Source organism: Talpa occidentalis, unplaced genomic scaffold (assembly GCF_014898055.3).
Source record: "Talpa occidentalis isolate TD23 unplaced genomic scaffold, MPIMG_talOcc4v2.1 talOcc4.10, whole genome shotgun sequence".
Taxonomy (NCBI): Eukaryota; Metazoa; Chordata; class Mammalia; order Eulipotyphla; family Talpidae; genus Talpa; species Talpa occidentalis.
The window spans coordinates 95,152,455-95,170,212 of record NW_023600993.1 but is presented as its reverse complement, the minus strand read 5'-3'; positions in this window follow the sequence as shown (position 1 = coordinate 95,170,212).

The window sequence follows — 17,758 nt, the reverse complement described above, 5'->3', positions numbered from 1 at the left end:
GTTCTAAATAATAATGATTTTCCCCTGGATGAGTATAGATGCTTCTGTCAGCTGAGGCTGATTTCCACCTAATTTGCAGGGAATTTGTGCTGCACAATGATGAGCTAAATATTTATGCAGGGAGGATGTATGTACAAATCACATTTCCATAAGAAACACAAGGCAAATGAGAGTCTCCCACAAAAAAGTTTATTGATGGGAAGAGATGCTTTAGAGAATCAAACATTAGCCAGGATTAACCAGCATTATCCAAGAGTTAGCCATGTTTAGGCAATTTTAGCATTCATGCCAGCAGTGTCTTTATTAAGAGTTGCCAAGGATTATTGGAGGAAAATTATTTTTGCTCCTCAGTGTTTAGGAAAAACCCTGGCAGTATGGAATAACTCTTTTACCAAATGACCAAGGCGTCATGCTGGACAACCATGGGGGAGTTGCTACTTCTCTTTGAGACTTGGCTTCTCAAGCTATTACCTATTGGATAAAGTTGGGTGTTCTTTGAGTCTCTGCCCACTCTTGCTTGTCTTTCTGTGTGCTCCAACTGTTCCTTTCTGTCTTTTTTTAATCTATATTGAGACGCAGGTTATTGACTTCAGACCACCAGACTTTTTACTGAGGGAAAGGATCAACATTTAGGCTACCTACTGTGTGCTGGGCACCAGATAGGTGCTTTAGGTCAGTTAACAGGGCTAGTGTGTGGATTCTAGGAGAAACCATCCAGAATTGGTCCCCAACCTGAATGGTTGGTCATTCTAGACTTCCCTCCAAGTGTCATGTCAGCTGATCATGCTCACTGCCTCCCTGGTGTGGGAAGCAACTTGATGTGGGCTTGGCTTCCTCCTCACCCTCGCTTCTGGACATCCTTAGTCTGATCCCGTTTAAATCCTGGCCCTGCACATGGTGTGTGACTGGAGCTGTGGGTCTGAGCCTCAGCAATACCAGTTTCTACTCAATGACTTTGGATCACTCATTTGATTTTTCTGACACTCCCTTTTCTGGGGATGATTTTAAAGGTGTTTTGTAAGACTGTTGCAGTTGGTTAAACTTTGTGTTGTTGAAATTAATTCCATGCTGAACTGTGGTCTGCCCTCACCCCAGGAAATGACCATGGCCTTTCTTAATGAAATCTTTTGTAACCTTGAAGCATTTCTGGGTTAAAGAGCCTGCTGGTACTGGACAGAGGGCCACCTGAACAAGTTGGTCCATTGCGGTGAAGATTCAGGTGTCTTGCATGAGCAAATGCGTGCACAACCTCTCTCAGATGTTGTTTCAAGAAGACATTTCTCTCTGGCTGAAACAAGCTTTCATCTAGATATATCTCATTAAATGCTGAGGTCACATGAACAGGAGTCCACACTGGGATCCAGAGCCAGATCTGCTCATGTCTTTTGGCTGTGCACAAGGTGTGTTGCTGTGACTGTGCTTGCTGGTGGAATTCAGTTTGGCCATCACCAAGACTCACAGCCAGAGTCTTAGCTTCCTTTTCTTCTGAGGTTATAGTTTTAAAAAGATATTTTGGGATAGTAAGAAAGCTGTAAAAAATTTAAATGTATGCTTTCATAGGGGACTTCAGAAACTCTGTCTCTCTCTCCCATAACAGCTTTATTGAAATATAATTCAGTTACAAAAAATCATCTTGTAAAGAATATAATCCAGTGGTTTTCAGTTTATTTATAAAGTTGATGTGTAGCCATTGGCACGATCTTATTTTAGAACATTTTCATCACCTCCCAAAGAATTCCCACACCTGTTAGTGGTAAGTTCTCATTGCATCCCTGGCAACCACTTATATACTCTCTGTCTCTGGAATCTGCCTTTTCTGGACATTATACATCCATGGAATTATATAGTACATTTTGAGATGGGCTTTCATTTAACAAAATTTATGAGGTACATCCTTGTTGTAGTATGTATTAGCACTTCATTCCTCTTATAGATAAATGATATTCCATTGTATGGCTATACCACATTTTTAAAAATCCATTTATCAGTTGGGTTGATGAATATTTGAATTGTTTCCACTTTTTGGATCTTTGGAATGCTGTTTCTGTGAACACCAATGTACAGGATTTTCTGCGGATCTGTATTTTCAGTTCTTCTCGGTATAGACCTAGGAGTGGGATTGCAGATTGTATGGTAACACTTTAGCATTTGAATGAGCTGCCAGACTCTTTTCCAAGGTGCACCATTTTACAATCCCATCTCCGGAAACCCTTGTAGGTTTAAGTTGGTTGAAATGCATTTGCAGATGTTAACGGTGTATTTGAGCTTCAAACCCAATTTGATCTAAAGTCTCAGAGGAACACTCAGATTGAATTATGCGACTGGATTTGGCATGACCAAAAAGATAAGACTTTCTGCAGTCTGTGATATTACTGCCTAAAGATCCTTTAATAAAATTCAAAGCTTATTACAGTTTTGGATTTGAGTTCTTGAGTAAGAACTGTGAGTGAGGGCAGGAAGAAGAATGCAGAAGAGTATGACCTACTTTGAGTTCCCTTTGAGGAGATGCTGAGACAGGATTTGAGTCCATGCCATTTCCTGGGGAGGTAATCCGGCAAACACTGTTAAGGGATGGAGGCAGTGAGACAGGGAAGAAAGGAATCTGGGAAGAGATAGGATATCAAGCAGGTTACCACTGTGGGCAACAGGAGCTTGACTCAGTGGGGCACTCTGGGGTCCAGTGGGGACTTACCCCAATTGAGAAACAAAGAAGCTGGGGTGATGTATCCACCAGTTCCTGTCTGTCAGTTGGTTGAGGGCTGCTGCAGGAGGCATGAATTCCTTAGAACTCCTGTGTCCTGGCCTCCCCTGCACACTGAGTTGCAAAGTTTGCCCTAAGCAGCTTTCAGTGTATGGAGGTCCAGGGAGCAGGGAACCAACAGTGTCAGCCATGAGGCCCATCCAAACTGGTGATTGAGAACCCCACCAGAGGCTCTTTCTACAAAGGCTTTAAAAGCCTTCATCAAAATGGCAGGTAGGTCTGTCTCTATTGACTTCAAGGAATCAAAAGTCAGAGAAACAAAATCTTTTCCTAAACCCTTTCCTGAGGTAGTAAGCACAAAGCTTCCAGAACATGGAAGCAGCTGATATATATTTTTAAAAAAATTGAAGTTAGAGGCTGTTCTTTAAGAAAGAAAAAGAATGGGGCAATTGAAAGGCACTTGCTGAAGTAATCAGAGTTGAGAGGCAGGAATAGAAATGGAAATCAGAATCTGCCTTGAGACAATTTAGTGGGATAATCAAGGTCTAGGAATTGTGCCAGTTCCCCACAGATCAAAACCGCTGGGTTCCGCAGAGCCCTGAGCATATGTTTATCTTAAGACCCGTGGAAGAAAGGGCCGCGGAGCAGCTGCTCCCCAGGTCACAGGAGACCAGAGTCGCTGGGGGCATGTAATCAGGTCCAAGTGTGGGGTTTAGAAATCGGTATTTTAGCAAGTGACTGCAGCTTTGGGGGCCTCTGAGAGGAGACAGTTTCAGACATTTCTGGAAAATGTACAACCTGCTATGCTCCCTCCTCAGCCATGTCCATGACCAACTTAGGTTTCACTGGCTGTGTTTCGTGGCTAGCCCAGTCCTTTGTTCTTCTCCTGGCTAAAGTTTTCAGCATGATGGAGATTACCCCTGGAGATTATAAGAACCTTAGACCTGTGAATCCTCTGTAAGGCATGGACTCAAACAAGCAAATGTGACCCAATGAATGGACTCTAGTCAGTTGAAAGGGAGACAGAGGACTTGCTTTCACTCCCATCTAAGAACACAAAAGGCCATTCCATCTTCCTTTCACTCCTTGTGGAACTTTTCAGTGTTGTAGACTAAAGATGTCCCCCCAAACTTAAATTCCTGTCTCCTGTTACCTCAAAATATGGCTCTATTTGGGATAAGATCTTTCCAAAGTTACTTCAATTAAAATGAAGTCTTTAGGGTGGGCTTTCATCCAACATGACTGGTGTCTTTTTAAAAAGGGGGCATTTGGGGCCTCCCCGGTGGTACAGCGGTTGAGCGCTGGGTTGCGAAGCTGCCCACAGCCTCTGCGGCGCCGGTTCGATCCCCGGCTGCTCCCCGGCCACTGGCGGAGGGTCCCACATGGCGCGCAGACCTCTCCTGCCGCCCGCTGCTCCCCTCAGCAGTGTACTTCGGTCCTTCTGCCTGCTCTGCTCCCCGCTCTGGCTCTGGTGAATTCTCTCACCCTCCCGCGCTTCTGACTGTACCCAGTGCATGTATAAACAACAAACAAACAAATAAATAAATAAAACATGCCTCTATAAAAAAAAAAAAATGAATTTAAAAAAAAAAAAAAAGGGGCATTTGGAGACAAAACAGGCAGACAGAGCGAAAGCTATGCGAACATGAAGACTGCCACCTAGGAGGAAAGGAGAGAGACCTAGGCACGTTCTTTCCTCACAGTCTCAGAAGGATACAACCCTCCCACCATCTTGATTTTGGACTTGTAGTCTTCAGAACCATGAGAAAATTAATCTCTGTTTCTTGAACCTCCCAATCTCTGGTACTTTATAACAGCAGACCCAGCAAACTAATACAATTGGCTTCCTCTCCAGTGGGGCCTAGCTCCAAAATTTCTTTCAGGTTCATCTTATCTCTCTATCTCACAACATCCACACAACCCAGACCTCTGCCCTCTCTCTGGACTCCTGTGGTGTTCTTTATTTGCCTTTCTGCTTTCTCTGCTCATCTGCCAGCATCATGTTGTATAAACATACATCATATCATATGTCTCTCCTCTGCTTTAAACTCTTCTGTGGCTCCCTATGATTTTTAGGAAAAAGACCCAGATCCACAGTTAGGACAGCCCCTTGTGATTGAGCCTTACCTTACATTTATTGCATGTCTCTCCCTATATTCCCCTGCATTGGTCTATTTCCCTTCTGAATTAACTTTCCTTTCATTTCAGCAATCTCAGCCAGGGATGCTCTTACTTTCCTCCACACCTCTAGCTAATTCCCCTTCTTCAATTAGATCTTAGTTAATACCATTCCTAGGGAGTGACCAAGTCAGATTTTTTTCCTCATATGTTTTCTTAACATTCTTGAAGCAACTGCACCTTCATAATTCATAATTTGTGTGATTTATTTAGTGCCTATCTAGAAAGTAAGCTACATGGAGGCAGGGATTTTTGTTGTTTGTTCATTTCTGTATCCCTAACTAGTCTACCTACTATGCCTGGTATGTAGTAGGTGCTCTGTTAATGTTGTGTGACTAGAAGAACAGAACGTGCCCTCTGGGAGGGCCTGGACCAGGTGTGTCTTGTTCATCCCTTTCCTCTTTCTTTAGCACCCAGAACTGAGCCTGGCACAGAACAAGCTCTGAGTGTTGAGGGAAGAGGAAGGATGAAGGGGAAGTCTGGATAAGGGGTTCACCAGAAGGATGGGTTTGAATCTCATCGGACAGAGCTTCCTGGTAACAGAGCTATGTGGCACAGTCTGATATAACTCTGATGGGCAACTTACCCAGCTAAAAAAGGAGGCTCTCTGGTGAAGTGGTAGAGAAGGGGTGTTTGAAATGGATGGAGGGGGAGTGTTTGGGGGCAGTTTTGGAGTGGAAGAGAAGGCTGTTGGGGAGCATTTATTCAGGTTTCCGTAGGTCCCTCTGGCTTGAGCGCATTTAGTTGGAGGAAGCAGAAAGCTCCCTAAAGCTCACTCCCACTGCATATGCTCATGAGCAGCAGAAACCCGTGCTGGGCTGTGTTCCCAGAGTTCCCCATGGCATGTGTTGTGTTGGGTTTTCCCCTGGCTTCTCCAAACCTTGGACTTTTCTCATGGGCTAAAATACTGTGTGTCTATATGAGGTTTCCACGTTAGAGTTCATTCTTTCCCCAGGCATTCAGCCCTTGTCATTTCTGGAGAGCTGGAATGCATTCTAGGGGTTCTCCAGCAGTTAGGTTAGCGAGCTCTGAGGGACATCTAGCCTTGTTAAAGGAATCCTTCTCTGACTCTGTCCCGTCTCCCTGCACTTCAGGTCACTCCAGCTCATGGTCAGGCTACTTGGGTTTGGATCACAGAGAAGGCAAATATGTTTTCAAGGGAGAAGAGGGGGTAAAAGCCCACCCCCAGCCCACCAGAGCCTTCGTGGGAGACATCCACAGGAGCAGCTTGGTCTCCATATTAGAGCTGGAGCTGAGGAACAGTCTGCCTGATATGCTGGTGAGAGACCACCAGTTGTCAGGGCCCCACTCGATGTGATTCCTTAGCTAAGGATTCCTTTGGCACCCTGAACATGTCAGCTTCTCTGGGTGTCTTCAGTAGCTATCACCCTCCCCCCACCATAGCAGGGTTTGTTTTAGGCACCTTTGATTGAATTAGTAACTCCTCAAGCCTGACATAAATGAGATAAAATCAGAGGGAAAGAAAATGGAAAGATTTACTGTATTAAAATGTCCATTGTGGTTTCACAGAAGGTGATAGAATAATTTATTGATGACTTTGTGCTTTGTAGATGCTGCTGCAGTAGAATCAGAAGGACAGTGTGGTCTGATTTGTTTTTTGATGATTTTCTTCTTGTCCACCCACTTTCTGTGTGTCTTCTTGCTTCCAGTGCAGTGAACTGGAATCTGTCTCAGGTAAGCCTACAGTGAAGGAGCAAATACTTTCCTCACCTCTATTCCCAGGATCCACCAGCTTTTTGCTGCAGGCTCACAGCCACCCAACCTCTCTGTGCCTCAGTTTCCTTAAATGGAAGGCAGGGGTAATAATGGCATCTACCCTCTTGGATCTGTTTTGAGGAGTAAGTGAGTGAACACAGGTCAAGCTCTTGAATACTTGATAAATGTCAGATAATAATTATTGTCACACTGTATAGTGTTGGGGGGAAAGAAATATCAAACAGGTCTATCAGTCAGGTTTCTTCAGAGAAACAGAATCAAGAGAATCTCAATCTCTCTCTCTCTTCCTCTGTCTCTTTTGCCTTCTTCCTTGCCTCCCTCCTATCTCTCATTCCCTCTATTTCTATCCTCTTATCTAAATATGTATATACATAAATTTGTTTCAAGGAATTGGCTCACGTGATTGTGAAGCTGGCAAGTCTGAAATCCACAGGGCAGGCCAGAAGGCTGGAAACTCTCAGGCAGGAGCTGATGCTGCAGTCTTCAGCAGAAATTCTGTTTCCTTAAGGAAACCTCAGTTTTGCTATAAATACCTGTCAATTGATTGGATGAGGCCCATTCACATCATGCAGAGCATGCTCCTCTCCTTAAAACCCCTTGTCACTGACGCCACCACACCTACAGAGCACCTCCACTGCAACACCTAGATTAGTGTTTGATTAAACACACTGGGAACTACAGCCAGGTCAAGCTGACAGACCGTTGGCCTTGAGAACATGATATCCTGGCTAACCGGTCCCTAAGCATGCAGGCTGCACTGGCCAGCCGGATCATGCTTCAGGAGAAACTTACTTCCTCCTGTTACACTGGTGTCATTTCCCACCTCTGACAAGGTTATTCTCTTTCTTGCCTATTTCTCTAGTGCACAGGAATTAGGGGAGGGCGCCTTTTGGGTTCCTGGGGTAACAGTGGGAAGAAGGTTCAAAGAAGGGGTCTGGACTCATAAAGGCAGCTTGCTTCTCCTTTCTTCCTGTTGATCTGTCTGTTAAAGTGTAAGGGGTAGTATAAAAACCTCCCATCTCAAAATGTCTTTTGACAAGAGGTTTATGTCATGGGAGGGGCCTCTGAGTGCTGTGTGGAAGTTGTTTTTGACAGCTTTCTGTAAACTCTGTGTCAGGGCCTCTCCCAGGAAGACCTAATCTCCTTGTCTGTCTGTCTGTCTGTCTGTCTCTTAATCCAAAAAGGCAGGTTTATTGTAAAAAGGGAGGAAGTTAAGGATGCTTGCACAGACACAAGTGGGCAGAAAGAGCTGCTTCTTGTCTCTTCTTCACAGGTGGGGAGACCTTAACTCTGCATACCTTTTGTCTAATGTGCCTTCCTTGGTGAGCTCCCAATCCAACTTCTCCTTCCCTTGTCTTACCTAAGTCATTTAAGGTGGCACTTGAAGCCTCGTGAGTCATGCTGGGTCTCTGCCATATATACAGAAGGTGAACTTGCTGTTAAACTCCTCTGTGGCTTTTTCTCTTATCATTCTGTCTGATGCCTGTTTATTTGCCAATTTAGAAGAACCCGGAGGGGTATGGGACAATTTCCTCTGGGTCCCAACAAAAAAGAAAGAGAAGCCAGACCTCACCTCACTGACATGGTGAATCTTGTGCCACTACTCATACAGCTTTTTTTTTTTCTTAATTTTTTTAAATATTTATTTATTTATTTGTTTATTTGTTTGTTTGTTTGTTTATGCATGCACTGGGTACAGTCAGAAGCGTGGAAGGGTGAGAGAATTCACCAGAGCCAGAGCGGGGAGCAGAGCAGGCAGAAGGACCGAAGTACACTGCTGAGGGGAGCAGCGGGCGGCAGGAGAGGTCTGCGCGCCATGTGGGACCCTCCTCTGGTGGCCGGGGAGCAGCCGGGATCGAACTGGTGCCGCAGAGGCTGCGGGCAGCTTCGCAACCCAGCGCTCAACCGCTGCGCCACTGGGGAGGCCCTACTCATACAGCTTTTGAAAACTCATTAAGTTTTCAAGTGTGTCTTTCTCCTTCCCAGTCTTTTTTTTATTTTAAATTTTTTTTTCTTCCTTCCCAGTCTTGAATTACATCAACAAGTTCTCTTTTCTTGTCCCTTGCTCCATTCAATTTCTTTTCCTTGGTGGCTCTAGCTGGGGGAGGGTAGGACTGCCCTATCCTGAGGGCTGGTGACTGTTACTCAGTGGGAATTTGGTGGAAGGTGAGGAAGTGCATGCATTTCTCTGTCAGCTATAAAGTGTGCCTCCCACCTCCACCCCCCACAGACTTATGACTCTTTGGCAGCTAACTCCTTATTACTCTCAGCTTGTCATTATCACCCCTGCTTGTAAAATTTTACTTTAAAACAGTGTATGCTACCAAATATTTACTGATGAAATTATATACTGTTTGGAATTTGCTTCAAAATAATGCAGAATTGGGGAGGTGGGTGGAGCACAGTTGAAATCAGTTCAGCTGCACGTCAATAATTGTTGAAATGGGGTGGGGGCTTACACCGGGGGTTCATTATATTTTCTGCGTCCTATTCAAAATGTTTACAATATTCCCTAGTGAAAATTTTTTAAAAGAAAAAGGGAAAAAGCCTACATGACTCTATGAAGTCCTTAAGTATTTTTCAAATAGTGTCCCGCAAGAAAAAAACAGGCATTAGATGAAAATTTCAGCTTTTAACATATCCTTGACTCTTTAAGAGGTGAGACAGTGAGGTGTGGTAGCATAGATGTGGGATTGACACAATCTGAGGAACTGGATTGGAAGTGCTTTTGGCTTTGAGGGTTGCAGAGTCTTTACTGTGGAGTGTAAAGGCAGCCTGGGCAACATGTAAATGAATGCATACGACTGTGTTCCAATAAAACTTCATTTAAAAACACTGAAATTTGAATTTCACATTATTTTCACATGCCACCAAGTAGTTTTCTTTTGATTAAAAAATCATTAAAAAATGTAAAAAGCATTCTGAGCTTGTAGGCCCTGCACATTCAAATAGTGGACTGGGTTTGGCTTGTGTGCCATTATTTGCAGCCCGAGCCATGGAGGGTAGTTTAACTAACTGGAGATGACTAACAAGGTGATTTGATCTCTCAGATTTGATTTGTTTCCTTCAACAACCTGGGAAATAAAACCTCTCCTGATATCTCTATCCATGTTAAAACAAAATAAAACAAAACAAAATACCAAAACCAACTATAGCCTATGTTTATTGAAAAAGAATAAAATAATTGAGATGTGACAAAAGTACAAAGGTGAAACTCCTCCTCATTGCCCATGTCCTGCTCACATTACTCAGCGGTGACAGCTGGGTTCCCGGTCCGCAGGGCTCCCGAAACACACCTTTCACCCTCTTCTGCACCAGAAGGCCAGGCACATAGCCTGCTGCTTTGAGGACTGGCAAGGGACAATGACAAGATGACTGCTTCCCCAAATAGAAAGAATCATACACTTTATATTTCTGGAATTTAAAATCTTTTTATTTTTATTTCTGAATTTTGAGGATCAGCCATCACCTTGCAGGGGGCTGAACCCAGACAGTTGAACCCTTGCTTCGAACTGAAAAGGCAAGGCCTGTGTGTCTGGATTGGTGTGTGCCAATGTTGTCTCAAATCTGTGGGTCATCACACTTCCGAGCAGGACCCCAGGAGAGCACCTCCGACAAAACTTTCTTCCTGCCTTGACTTCCCCAGTCTCTCTCTCTCTCTCTTTTTTAAAAGATTTATTCATTTACTTATACAAGAACCAGGGTACAGGCCAGATTCACGGGAGGGTAAGAGGATTCGCCAGAGACAGAGCAGGGAACAGAACAGGCAGACTGACAAAATACACTCCTGCGGGGAGCAGTGGGTACGAGAGGAGAGGTTTGCTGTGCCATGTGGGACCCTCGCCAGCCAGCCGGGATCAAACTGACGCTGCAGAGGCTGCAGACAGCTTCACAGTGCAGCACTCAACCGCCTGTGCCACCAGGGGAGGCCCTTCCCCAGTCTCTTTGACCCCATCTAGATCCCAGATGTGGGGAGAGATGAATTATCTGGCCTATTTGTGGCTCTTATTTTTTATTTTTTTTCGTGGCTCTTATTTTTTTTTTCTCTCTCTTTTTTGTTTTTTTGAGAGTGGACACTAATATAACTCTGAACTTCCTTTCTATTTTTTCCTTAGGGAACCACACCAGGCTATTTTTGTTCATGAGATGGTAAGATACACTGAAAGCAGGGAGAAGTAAATGCGAGGGAGAACACTCCTGCTGCTTTTGCTGGGATCCTTGTGTTGGCTGTTCCTGAGTTTTCCATGGAAAACACTTAGATAGTGGAACAAAGGCCAAGTGATGTGAGTGCCGCTTCCTTCCCCCTCCCCAAAACCAGCAGAGAGGAACCTCTGGGTTAACTGGTTCCAGTCCCTCCCTTTAAAAGTGGGGAAACTGAGGCTGGGCTGGGCAAGGTGGAGAGCAGGTAGTAGGGAGCAGAGTATGAATGAGAGAGTATGTTTTGGGATGGTGAGTAGACCTGGGGTCTGGGATGGATAGGAGAAAGTGCTGCAGAGGGTGTGGGAGATTGGGGGGAAGGGACCAAAAAAAAAAACCAAACCAGTCCTTGAACGCCCAGTTTGAGACTTGGCCTCCTCTTAGGGGTGGTGACAGGTTACGGGAAGGCTGGGGAGTGCTGGTTCTATTATGCTTCAGAAGGTCTTCTTCAGGGGAGAGACTTGTGCTGTGAGCCTGGAAGCTGGGAGGCTGGTGGGAGGTGTGGAAGGACAGACAGCAGGTGTGGCCGGTTGGTGATGGGTGGAGGGAGTAGGAAGTGATGGTGGCTTGGGAGGGACGCAACACCAAAGCAGGGGCTATAGTCCAGATGGGAGCACATTGGAGGAAGTCTGTGGAGGTAGGTAAGAGTCTTCTGATGATTCTGGGCCTAGGAGATGGTGACCCAAGGTCAGGGGAAGGAGAAAGGGAGTTATGAGGTGGCAGGTGGTGGCTTTGATAGCTGGGATCCCAGCCTATAGCTTGGATCCCACCGCAAAGGCTGACCTGTGACATCTCTATACACGTGAGGTTGAGGTTCTGGTGGCAATGGCCCCTGACCACATGGGGGACAGGTCAGATGGGGGAGACTTGGGCCCCAGCGTTCTTGGTGTCTCTCCCACCGACTAACTCACCTTGTTCTTGGAAGGCGGGGCAGTCAAGGAGGTGCTGTCCTGCTGTCGAGTGAGAAAGCGGAGAACACATTGACCAAGATGGAATCCCACCCTGGGGACTCGGGAAGCATCCTCTGAGTGAGCCTGCGTTTATTCTGATTTCCTTGGCCAAGTTCCCTGGTGATGTCAAGTGCTGCTCTGGCCATATTTATTTCAGACCCTTTCCAATGTCTGACAATTAGTTTCTTGGTCATTAAGCTGGGCTGGGGCAGGAATACTTTAATGTGCTTATTTATATCTCATTGGTTACATAAGTTCCCTCGTAAGTAAGCTCGATGAGCCCCCAAAGTGTCAGTGTGAACGTGTAAATGGACTCATCAATTTCTCAGCCTGTCTTCCTGGAAGGTCAGCCTTGAAGCAAATTGCATCTTTGTCACAACTGATCTCACAGCCCTGCCACCACCTTCGCCTCATTTTTGAGCATGAGCACCTTAGGCTCATAGAGTTCCCCAGTTAGAATCAATTTGAGAGAGGAGGTGGAGGGAGTGGAGAGAGGGCTCTGCTGGCTGAGAGGGTTGCCCGAGCCTGGGCCTCAGAGATGGGAGCTTGTAGCTGCACGCAGAGGGCGCATGGCTGGTTGAGTGCAGGCCAGGGGGGATATTAGGCGGGGATTTACCTGAATAGGATCCCATGGCTCCATGGTGGACGGTGCACGGAGGGAGAAGAGGCAGGTGATGGTCCCATGGATGTGTCTCGCTTCTATAGTCCCATCAGCACCAGCTAAACCCAGCTTTAAAATTTCAGAGCCCAGGGTAAAGTGAAAATGAGAAGAGAGCTTCAAAATTAAACACAGTGAAATCTCATCAGCCGAGTATGGACCAGTGCTAGGATGTGGATGACCTTAGACATTCTGCTAAGTGAAAGAAGCCAGACTCAAAAGATCACATAGTGTGTGATTCCGTTGGTGTGAAATGTCCAGAACAGGTAAATCCACAGAGACAGAAAGTAGATTAGTATTTGCCAGGGGTTAGGGAGAGGGAATAGGAAGTGATTGTTTAATGGGGTTTCCTTTTGGAGTGATGAAATGGCTTTGGAATTAGAGGTGGTAGTTGTAAAACTTGTGAAGGCAATACATACCCCTGAATGGTACACTTCAAAAATCTAATATAATTGTATTGATTTGCCACTGATTTAGAATACTTTATAAATTTGGGGGGTACATCTCCACCTCTATAGGTGTGAGTTTCATCTCATGAATAACATTCTTTTACCATGGTAAATGGCAGCATCTGCTCCCTTTCCAGGAAACTAATCCTAATTTTAGTGTCTGTTTACCGATTAGCCCAAGCCTCTCTGGACTTTGGGGCTTTTTGGCCCTGGGTGCCCCGACTCACCTCCTGGGTTCTGAAGAAGGGAAAGTAGCTTGAATCAGGCTGCCAGCAGGGACATTTCAATAAAGAACATGAGTTTGGCTAAACATAAGGAAGGCTTTTAGATGCTGGCAGCCCACTGGGTGAGGGGACGGCTCTTGGACATCACTCCCCCCGCACTGAACAGTGGTCTGTGGGTCTGGGTGGGCTGCCCTCCAGATCCCAGCTAGAGAGGGGCAACCCAGGTGGGTTTTCAAGCACTGGTGGCTTAAAGTTCCCACCCAGCAGGGTGGCCCCCTGGGGTCTCGTGTCTTCACAGGAATGGCTTCTGTGAGGTGCAGGTTCTGAAGCTCATTATTACTGGACGCCAGGGCTACATGCCAAGTGCATCCCTGGCTGTGGGTTCAGCCTCGATGGCGCCTCCAGCCAAGAATTGATTATACAAGTTGAGAAAGGCCAATGCAAAAAGGAGGCCCACTCCTGATTGGCTGAGCCAGGTCCCAGGGAGCAAACAAGTCAGAAGAACAGGAGGCAGGGGTCTGGAAGCTAGGGTCCCAGCATGGCTCCTTAGCACTGACAACTGACTTCTTTCTGTGCTCAGTGCTCTAGGCCAAGCCTAGTTGTCTTGGTTACAACAGCCTGTTTCTATTCAGGAGCAAAGGGCAGATGTATTAATATCTGCTGTGCCAAATGTAGGTGATATGAAGGAAAATGAAGGATTCAAACAGCGGGGGGTGATTTATAGGGAGAGTGATTTATAGGGAGGTCAGGAATTTTCTCACCAGAAGGAGGAAAGGAAAAAACTAAGAGTCTCTCCCTAGGCCCTCTCTGAAACCACTTGGGCAGCCACGAACACTAATGAGTTGGGCTCTGGGGTTCTGCAGTCCCTGGACTGAGATCCAGTGCCTGTTGATGCTCTCCAAGCTGATGTTGCTGACAGCTGGGTTTTGTGTCTCCTGAAGGCATGATCCCTGGGGAGCATCCTGGGAATGAGGCTTGAGATCAAGCACAGCATGGTCTGGTGCCTAGTGCGAGCAGGAGATCTTGGGCAAGCCCCCGTTCCCCTCTCTACTCCACTCCTGCGGTTAAGGTCCCCTTGCCACACACCCTCCTTGCCAGGGGGACCGTGTTATACTTCCTACTTATCCCTGAGTGCCAGATTCCAGGTCCTTGTTGTAAGATTGTGTCCAGATTGTGTAATTACTCAAACAAGCCAGTCACATCCTGCAATGTGAACTATCCACATTTCAGATTCTCACTAGTGTGGCTAGTGATTGCTGTATTGACTAGCACAGTCCAGTATAAATGGTTCTATGTCATCTCCCCAAGGTTGCCCAGAGGGATTTAGCTACAATTGCCCACAGTGGTAATCTGCTCATTAATGCTCCCCACCCCATATTCTTTCCCTTTCCTGAAAGAGCCTCCAAAATCAGGGTGACACCAAGGTGCTCCAGAGGGTAGCACAAGGACTACACTGGGTGAAAGAATCAGTAGAGTTCTTGGGGCAGCATTGAGCTATTTTTGTTCATTCATTCATTGAAAAATATGCATTGAATGAATGAGAGAGTCGTGCATTGCTGGCCTCTGTACAAGGGGGATGGCTCCAAAGCTCCACATCATGAGGAGGGTCCACGAAGATGCAGGCTGACTTCTTGTTGGGGCAGCTCCACAAGAACTTCATGAATCAGACTAGAATTTTGATCACGTGCTTCCTGACATCCTTCCCAGCCTATCAATGCCACCTCCATGATTCATCCATGCCTCCATGATGTTCTCGCGATGTTAATTGCCTGTCTTCCACGGCGTGCCGCTCCCTAAAGCTGCAAATCAAGGTTTTTGTGACTTTTCTTCTTCAGCAGTGACTTGTGATTAGGTTGTTGTTCCTAAAAAAGGTCCATCCCTCATCATATTTGCAATTTCCCCTTGATTTTCTTGTTTGGCAAATTGCGGTTCTTCAGATAAAGACTGGTTTGGCATCTACTCCCTTTCCCCTTTCATTACTTAGCCGGAAAACACACCTAAGCCTCCTGTTGCAGGAAGGGACCTCAGAGACCTTGGTTGAATGCCTTCATTTCAGAGATGGGGCAGCTGAGCACTAGAATGGGAAATTGCTAGTCCAAAGTCATCTGGTAAAATAATGGCACAGCAGAGATGAAACGACGTGCCTGGTCTCTCTCTCCCCAGCTGTCCTAGCTGCAAAGCATGGGCCAGTGCTATACTGTCTGCACACATCACTGGCTGGGGGGTACAAGCTGCTTCAGAAGGAAATGGTTCTTTTCTTGATGGGAAAGAATGACTTTAGTCCTGAATTGCCCCGAGGCTCTTGGGGGTGGCCATATAGTGATTAGGATTTGGATCAGGAATCCAGCTCCTCCTTGGAGGGCTATGGAATTCCAAGTGGGTCTCCTGTTCTCTCTGAGCATCAGTGTCCACTTCTGCAACTCGGGGTCTTTTGAGTCTCAGAATCTGAATTTTTTTTTTGTGTGTGTGTGGGGTCAGGTAGTTAACTCTTTGCTGACCATCATGCCCCCTGAACCTCATGGTAGGTCAGTGGCCATCAAGACTCTTTGGCACCTAATTCCAAAGCAGTCAGACTGCCTAGTCTAGATATCTCATTCCCTGCCATCTATTCCTCTTTCCCCCTCTTAGCCTTCACTCCCAGCTTTTACAATAGAGATTCCAGCCCAACCAAAAACTTTTCAAAAGAAAGGAAGTACATTCTAAGTAGGAGAAATAGGTCAAGAAAAGGCAGAACTTGGTGAGGGAGGACAATTATGAATGAGTATTGTAGCTTTCTCCCTGATTCTATGGGGAAGAATTCCCCTACTTGGTCTGTTTCTGGGTTCATCTTTGTTATACAAAATCCAGATAAAATTTGAAATGGAGGCCCTCCCTGGTGGCGCAGGGGTTCAAGTCTCTGTGCTATCAAGCTATCGCCAGCCACTGCGGCATGAGTTCAGTCCCTTGGCCAGGTTGCTAACCCACATGGTGCAGCAGATCTCTCCTATCTTACCTGCTGCTCCCCTCAGCAGTGTATTTCAGTAGATCTGCCTGTTCTGCTTCCCACCCTGTCTCTGGTGAATCCTCTCACCCCCTGCACCTCTGGCCTGTACCCCAGCTCTTGTATGCACAAATAATAAAAACTAAAAAAATATGAAATGGAGAGAAAGTACTAAAATTCTGAAGGTTAACTTGATGAACAACTAATATGGGAATGTATGGAGCAGGTACAAAATAGAAAAACCTCAGGGTCTGGAGATTGAGAGCAATGGAAGGAGAGAATTCTGCCTAAATGCTATGTGTGGGATAGTGAATGCAGCAGTGAGAGGGGGAGGTTTAAAAAATCTTTCCTGTGGATTAAGAATGCAATTCTCTCTTTGAAATTTCTTGCATGAGTAAATATTTGGAATACTTTATTTTTTTAGTTGATGGAGTATTTGTCTCAATATATCACTGTGTTGAGACTGGACCACATGGTCCACATCCACACTTGGGTTCACAAGTCAATCAGTGAGCAATCAGTGGCAAGATCATTGGGGGTAATCAGGGTGGAAAATGTCAATATATGCAGTGACAAAGACAGGACAGTGCTTCCGAGCAATGCTGTATCTTTTCACATTCTCTAGGTCACCTGAGTCCTGTTGCTGTGTTCACCTAGTGAGTGTGTATGGGAGAAATAGTAATACTTGTTCACATTTGTCATGCTCTTAACATATACCTGGGGAATTTCTAAGGGTTTTACCTATAGTATCTCAGCAATTCTCACAAATACTCAAGTAAGTAGGTATTCTTATCATCCTCACTTTATAGATAAGGGAATTGAGGCATAGAGAGGTTAAGTGATTTGCCCAAGGTTACTCCGCTTAGAAGTGGTGGAGCCTGTGTTTGAATCCAGGTTGCCCAATTCTTAATAACTATAAGGCTCAAATTATTTTTAAAGGGAGAAATGACTTTGGATATATTTGTAAGGTTCTTTCCTTATTCTTTTTTTCTGTCTCCCTACTCTCTTTTGTGAGGGACTTACCATAGCATTATGTGATTTATTGGATTTATAATGTGCTTTGCAGAGGCAACAGTTTTAGTTAAAGAAAATTGGTTTCCTTTTCAAAATGTCATGTTTCTCATTTTCTCTCAACATCTTGGGCTTTTTTCAAGCTCCCTTCAGTTCCTAAGTCATTCAGAAGCATGCTTCACAATTAGAGTGCTAGAAACTCTCACCAGCCAATTTGAGTTTTATGATTTGTTCAAAAGGACACTTAAAATAAACCCAGGAGTTGATTATGAAGGAGAAGAATGAGTGGGACTAGTGGGAAGAGGAAAGAAGCAGTTGGGTATTCCCAGGAATGAGAGACTTCATTCATCTATCCGTAAACCATCATTTCATTTGTTTATCTAGCCTTCCAAATGAGCAGACACATCCATCTACTGACATCCATGCCCCCATCCATCTACTGACCCACCCACCCACCCATCTTAGTCTTTTTTCTTTCCCTAGTACCTCCATGAGTTGATGCCTATTCTGTATCTCAGGAATCAACCTGGAATGGGTGATTGATTTCCATTTACTGGATGTCTTTCATATTCCTAGAATTATCCTAGAGAGTTTATAAGTACCTATATTCAACATTCTCTATAACCCTAGAGAAGTGAGGTTCAGTTCAGAGAAGTTAAATATTTCACCCCAA